This window comes from Triticum dicoccoides, chromosome 1B (genome assembly GCF_002162155.2).
Source record: "Triticum dicoccoides isolate Atlit2015 ecotype Zavitan chromosome 1B, WEW_v2.0, whole genome shotgun sequence".
In the NCBI taxonomy this organism is placed as follows: domain Eukaryota; kingdom Viridiplantae; phylum Streptophyta; class Magnoliopsida; order Poales; family Poaceae; genus Triticum; species Triticum dicoccoides.
This window is the reverse complement of record NC_041381.1, coordinates 66,462,616-66,469,856: the sequence shown is the minus strand read 5'-3', so window position 1 is coordinate 66,469,856 and position 7,241 is coordinate 66,462,616. Positions and strand designations below refer to the sequence as shown.

Genomic DNA, 7,241 nt, shown 5'->3' with positions numbered 1-7,241 from the left:
CAATATGGATCAAATAATCCATTGGGTGTACATTCTGAGATGGATAAAATTGCTTCTTACCCCTATTTTTATGTAAAGGATCTTGTAGGTCGGGTAGCTTCTGCTATCTTTTTTTTTGTCGATTATTTATCAAGAAAGCAAAAAGGGTTCTTATCAAATCCACCATAAAATTGGAAAGAAGCATAAAGTAAGTAGACCTGACTCCTTTAATGATGCCTCTATCCGCTATTCTGATATATAAATTCGATGTAGATGAAATTGTATAAGCGAATTTTTTTTATTTCCTTAGACTTAGACCGTGCAAGACAAGAATTTTTCGCTATTTACTATTTCTTATTCTTGTCACTAGATGCTCTATAGGAATAAGAAGAAATCGCAACTCCTTTGCGCTACACATAAAATTGGATTTTGAAGGTCCTTTTTTCAGAATCCTCTATTTTAGTTCTTCCACCCATGCAATAGAGAGGGAATGGGAAAAGAAGGGTTACTTTTATTTTCATTTTTCCCTTAAAAGATAGACTTTGAAATAGGAGTCTTGGAATAATGCTGAATTCAAAGGTTTATTTCTTTCTATAGTATAAGAAAAAAAATTCTATTTCTATAGTATAAGAAAAACAAATAGTATAAGAAAAACAAATCGAATCAAATTCATGGATTTACCACGACCTCGGTTGTGACTCCATAGATAAAAATGGGAAATTTCTCTCTTCGAGACCATTGAAAAAGGGCATTGAACGAGAAAGAAATTGTCCACAGATGATAAAACTATCGTATGCCTTGGAAAGTGATATGAGGTGCTCGGAAATGGTTGAAGTAATTGAATAGGAGGATCACTATGACTATAGCCCTTGGTAGAATTCCTAAAGAAGAAAATGATCTATTTGATACTATGGATGACTAGTTACGAAGGGACCGTTTCGTTTTTGTAGGATGGTCTGGCCTATTGCTCTTTCCTTGTACTTATTTCACTTTAGGGGGTTGGTTTACAGGGACAACTTTTGTAACTTCTTGGTATACCCATGGATTGGCTAGTTCCTATTTGGAAGGTTGTAATTTCTTAACCGCAACAGTTTCTACCCCTGCCAATAGTTTAGCACACTCTTTGTTGCTACTATGGGGCCCCGAAGCACAAGGAGATTTTACTCGTTGGTGTCCATTAGGCGGTCTATGGACTTTTATAGCTCTCCACGGGGATTTTGCACTAATAGGTTTCATGTTACGCCAATTTGAACTTGCTCGGTCTGTTCAATCGCGGCCTTATAATGCAATCTCATTCTCTGGTCCAATTGCTGTTTTTGTTTCTGTATTCCTTATTTATCCACTGGGGCAATCTGGTTGGTTCTTTGCGCCGAGTTTTGGCGTAGCAGCGATATTTCGATTCATCCTTTTCTGGAAATAGGATCATATCAAATTGCTTTTTCTCTTAATTATGAGTTTTGGTCGGCAAATTCGAAGGAATCATTGAGTGAAAAAGGAGCAAAGAATGACAAAAGACGAGACTCTACTAGTCTTCACTCTTGTGGTTTCCTCTTCCTCGGTTTCTGTTTTCTTATTCGAGATCTTGCTTTTCATGGTTCTCATCTCTGCAACTCGCAATTTTCGCGAGAGAACCAAATCCAAGTTGGTGAAGATCATGATTTGGACCGGCACGATATTGGGATCGTTTGATCGATTTCCTTGATTTGATCGCTACTTAATGGGCGTGCGCTCAAAGGATACAAACAGGGATTCGCAAACAAAAAGGGGGATTCATAGTCACTTTTTCCTGTCGCATAAAAAAAGGTCTTTATGCGAGAGCAATAGAGGTTGGGATACATCTATCTCTTCTGAGCAACCTCTTTTGGACCTAGAAGTTTCCCGAAGTGACATGGCTAATATGAATATTACAGATTTACTCAGTGTCCATTTTTTATTCCCGTCCATATCTGTTATGGTTTGTTTCCTAGAGCAGCACTTAGGAGCAGTTGGAAAATAAACCACTTTCAACACCCGGGTGCTAAGAGACATAGGATCTTGTAGAATTCGCCAGGCTTGCCTAGCCAAGATAGCCAGATTCTCAATTTCAATGTCTCTAAATCCCATGCCTCCCTTATACTTCGGCATCGTCATCAAGTCCGACGAGACCCATGCCGTCTTCCTTCCTTTCTACTAAACAGAATTTGACCCTATTTCAGTACCACTTGATAAGCCCGGATCTGTCTGACGAATAGGAGATAGGCAGAAGAACAGCGCTAAGGATAGTTACTGAAAGGCAAGGCTTATATGAATGTGCTTTCTAACAGTCTTAGTCGATTGAAAGAAAGGATTGCTATCCAAGCACGATAAAAAGAATATAGATAGAGCCTCTATAACTCGAGCAAATGCCATGAGTGAGACTCTAGGACTTTCAGCGTTCATCCCATTTATGATAAAGCGTGTACTGATGTAGTCGGCGAGCATCCCATGCTAGAGCAGAAGAGGTTCTTTCTAAATCGGAGTATCGGGACTCATTGAACTTCTTGCACATAAGATTCAAATTAGAGTGTTGAATTCAGATACCATTTTTGGGATCGATCTTCTGCTACTTCTGAACGGATAGATGCCTACATAACCCTGGTTCAATCTTTTCGAGGGTGTCGGAATAAGACCTAATGTAGTTCTCGGTCCTTTTTCAAAAGGTGCTTTTGTAGCTTCTTCACTTCGGCACCTTATTCTGTCTGAAACATTTCTTAACCCAATGCTAACGATTGATTGGATCATCCGATCCCTTTCTTAAAGAAAAGAATTATTACAACTTTCACATGGAGTGAAAGGGATGCTGTTCAGAAAGCAGGAAAAAACCCTTTCTACGTCTGCGCCCTGCTAGAAGCTGAAGCTATCACACCAGGTAGAACAGAGACACTTGACAAAAGACGAGCAGCAGCCCCTGACTGCGCCTGTGACTGCAGCCTCTGTTCCCTTTCGTACTCAATCTTCTAGCATTCTCCCTGGATCCAGGGATGACGGTATCGATTGAACCCGGGGTGGGTTCAAAATGGCAGGGTCTTGCACTGCAGGAGCAAGGGGTGTGTCCGCTGCTGCTTTGATCTGTTAAGAATGCAATTCGACTGTGTCAGCTTCTTTTATTGAACCAGTACGGTGCCATTGTTCTTTTTGAGGAAACAGATTCCATTGTTATAAATCACACGTACCTCCTCCAGCTGCATGATGGACTGGGATGCACTGGCAGCATCGAGAGGGAGGATGTTGAACGGCGCATAGATGTCTTTCTTCTCTTGCACATCCTTGTGCAAGCGAATAATCTGTGAAGCAGAATATCAGAGGAAGTCGTCGCGTTCGAGAGTCCTAGATTTCAATTGAGCTAATTAGAGTAGACAGTGAGCACGAACCTCTAGGTTGACTTCTTCAACCTTCTCATTCTTGTTGACGGCGCGGAGCACCTCGAAGAGGACTCCGGCGGTCTGGTAGGCCTTCCCAAGTTGGGCCCTGAAGGCGACATTGGCATGGGACAGAGTGTGTCATGGCTAGGATTAGATTTATAACGAGATAGAGCTCTGGTTTGGAGCTTCAGAATTACCGGTTCCCCTTTGTCAAGTGCACGGACGTAGTTCTCGTAGTACTGCTGATAAAAACTCTCAATTTCACGGGTATCGCTCTTCTTCACGTGCTTCGCGAGACTGGGGCTATTATCCTGTGGTGTTGCATAAGAGCAAAAACATAAAATTATGTAGTGGCATCTTTGGATTCGAGAGGGTAGTTATGCAAAATCCGAAATAAAATCCCCCAATCTTCCTGCTCCTAGACCCTATTTTGCTCTGGCTTTTAGGTTAGATTCAATCTTATTTTCTTTCAATCTTTCTCACCGTGTCTATTTCCCCGCTTCTTTTCCAAACTAGTAAAATGGAATCATTTCAAAAGGACGTCCAGAAAATAAGGCTAACCCAATTTGCCTCTCCAAAACAAAAATAAAAAAATATAGAAATGCTAGCGCACGAAACTGATTGATCGAAATGAATCATGAAGAGGATATTAGAACCTCGAATTGGTTTACCATAATGTCCAAATTAATTCTAAACTCTACATTTCATCAGGCATAAATTACACAAAGATTGGCCATGACTTAAGGACTAAATAATCTAAACATGTTTGTTTTTGTGGATCCTGAATAAAAGGAGATGCAGTGGATTTCCCTCGGTCAATAAACAACTGGGACTTAGCACATGTACATATAAAATAGAAGGAGCAAAGGATGCAACATATCATTCTATTGCAGTATTACACTACTTCTGGAACAACATAATTAATAAATTCAGCTTGCATGCTTGTTTCATGACATCTCCTGACAAGTACCAATTTTACCACCTTGGGCATCGACTAATTATCATCTTATCACACAATTGCAATTTTATTGAATTGGAAATCAAATGAACTGAGGATTCACAAAACATCATATAAATTGCAAATGCAAACTACAAGTAGGCAGACACCATAACAATTCAACCGCATTTATTTTCTATGAGCATTTTACAATAACAGATCACTCATACGTTGAGATATCAATTAAGCTACTGGTTCTCTTATATTAGCTTGTTTTCCAGCATAGTGTAACTTGAATTCTGAGACTTATAGCCAATCATAGCGATACACTTATCCACCTAGCAATTTATTAAAGCTTTAGCAGGCAAGTAATGAAAGCTACTAGCTATATACATTGGTTTCACAACAGGGTGAAAATTGCAAACCATGCAAGGCAAATAAAGGCACGGGGCAAGCCAAAAACAGCAAGCAACTAGAAACAAACTGAAATGAATGAAACTAACGAAGGAAACACCACATACGCTAGAGCATGCAAAATACATGGAGCCATGGAGATTGCGTCTCACCTTCTCAAGTCGTTGGAGCAGAGCAGTCTTAAACTGCCTGACTCCGCGACCGATAGAATTCTGATCCAGCCGGTGCGCCTTCTCGAATGCGTAAAACCGACCTATGTTCGCAGCAAAAAATAGAAAAATAAAGCGAGCAAAATGCTAGAAACTTCCATTTACTTTGCAGGATGTAGTCGAAACTAGAAACCAATTACCCGAGTCCCCATTCAAGATACGTGAAACTATTCTAGCCAAACCAATTGACCATAACTATCCGATTGCAACATGATTTCAACAAAACGAAGAAAGTATCGGAAATACCACTATATAGTACATCTAATCTACTCCCTCAAGTGTGAAACACAAAGGTGCTCCGAAATGAACAAGTAATACGTATGGATGATCGCCGAAAGCAAAATCTAATGCGGATGCTTACGAACATACTCCAAAATTAGCTCTCCAAATCAAGGGAAAATGGCAAAGCCAGAAAAGTTCTCCAGGAAATCACACTAACTGTTTTTCTGCATAGACTCGTATGATAATGAATCAAAAGCAAAACATCCTTGAAAACCACGAATCGAGGCGTGCATGTGCCCCCCAAAAAAATATAAGAACAAACATTTTTGAACGTGGGAACACAAAACTTTTCCAAGTACACACAGCCTATGCGGCATTGATCCGACGCCAAAAAAATGAACCAGGAGCGCTCGCTCTGCCACAAAATCCAAACCCAAACGCATCAAAACAGCATGCGAAATGCACCATACGTATCCCCACAAAAACGAATGCACGTACAGAGGTAAGCGACTCGGGGGCGCTCGGGCTCGATCTCGGCGGTGACGCGCAGGATGGGCGCGATGCTGCTGAGCGTGGACGGGACGACCTCGTTGTCGAACACCTCCATGGAGAAGGTTGCCATGCCCAGGTGGGAGGGGAGGCAGGTGAAGAAATAGAGGTCCGGCCTTGCGTGCCCGTGGCTATTTATACGTCGATCCAACGGCCAAGATCAGCTGCTTCTTGGGAAAGGGAACCGCGGGGGAGACCGGAGGCGTCAGTGTGGTGGAAATGCTGAGCTCCGCTGCTTGGTGAGGGGTTTATCTGTCTAGACGGTGGGGCGAGCGTCGTGGCTGGCCGCTGGAACACTTCACTGCCTTTTTATCACCTTAAAATTCGCTTACACACTAGGAAATGTTCTGCTGACAGCAGTGCCCCACAACGTTCAGCTTTGAAGAGGGTCTGTTTTTCTGTATAGAAAAGATTACAAGGTTCACACCTTTTGCTTTCTGCCATTTCTCGGGCCCAGTGTCAGTGAGATGCAAGAATGACGTGTGAGTTAGTGGGGGTGCTTGCTGGTAGGAAATGTTCAGGCCCTTTTCACCTGCGACGCGATACCGGAGTTATACGGTGTCCGACTGGACTTTTGTCCTCTTCCGCTATAAACACTACAACAATAGAAGCACCCTTCTAGAGATAAGAATGGCAAATGTTTTGAGGCACTGATGGAGGCATGCCAAGGTGAAGTTGACGATCTCTTTAGCGTTTATCCTTCTCGTCATCTTGCCCTATGTGCTCATGCTGCGAGTGCCGCAGGATGATTTAGTTCTTATCGAGTGCTTGACCCCTTGAGGAGGGCATATTCTTCTGCATCTCTCTTATCGGATCGTATCCCCATGACCACGTCGTCAAATAGACAGTCTTTCTTTGGTTTGGCCCACCGATTTACCGTCGTTGGTGACACTCTTCTGAGCCCCTAGATTCACCGAAGTTGAGATCCTGAATGCATCCTTTTTCTTTCCACTTCATCTTGGGAATCTAGAATGGTTGTTTATGGCTGGGTGTGATAGATCAGACTTCGTTTAGAATCAGACCTTCTATCTATCTATCTAGCTGTATTGCCACTCCAACGGTTCTTTTTTTTGGATTATGCCCCATATCTCTCTGAGCCTATTTGATCTATTTTCTATATCCAAGTTCGAGTGTTAAGTTCGCTCCGGTTGAAGTGTAGGGCTTCCTAATTCCTGCTTCATCCTCCTATGAATGCACTTGTATAGAAGGTTGGCCCGTCACCGTATACCATCATAAGATGAACTGGAAATTAGTAGTTTCAACCAGTTACACAAAATAGGCAAGTTGAGGTTTGTTCAGCGTGTGTTGTGTTGCCTCCAACTATAACGAGGCCCTTTGACTTGAGGTACGATCTTACCTCTTAACGCGCTTTCCTGCTAGAAGAAGTGAGGGTGATGTCCAATGACCTGTTGAAGAAGCTTGCTGTGTAGATAGGTATCCGTTTCGTGAACCTAATGTAGAACCTGTAAACTAATTTTGGAAATAACGCGTATAGAGGGAATTTTAATCCTAGGCCTTATCCTAGTAATCCTTCTAATAATTATTGAAATT

The 7,241-nt window shown here is 41.9% G+C and overlaps 1 pseudogene; it reads left to right on the top strand.

Moving 5' to 3' along the window:
- Nucleotides 1–388: 388 nt before the first annotated feature.
- On the top strand, nt 389–1,399 carry LOC119319465 (annotated as a pseudogene).
- The last annotated feature ends 5,842 nt before the right edge of the window (nt 1,400–7,241 follow it).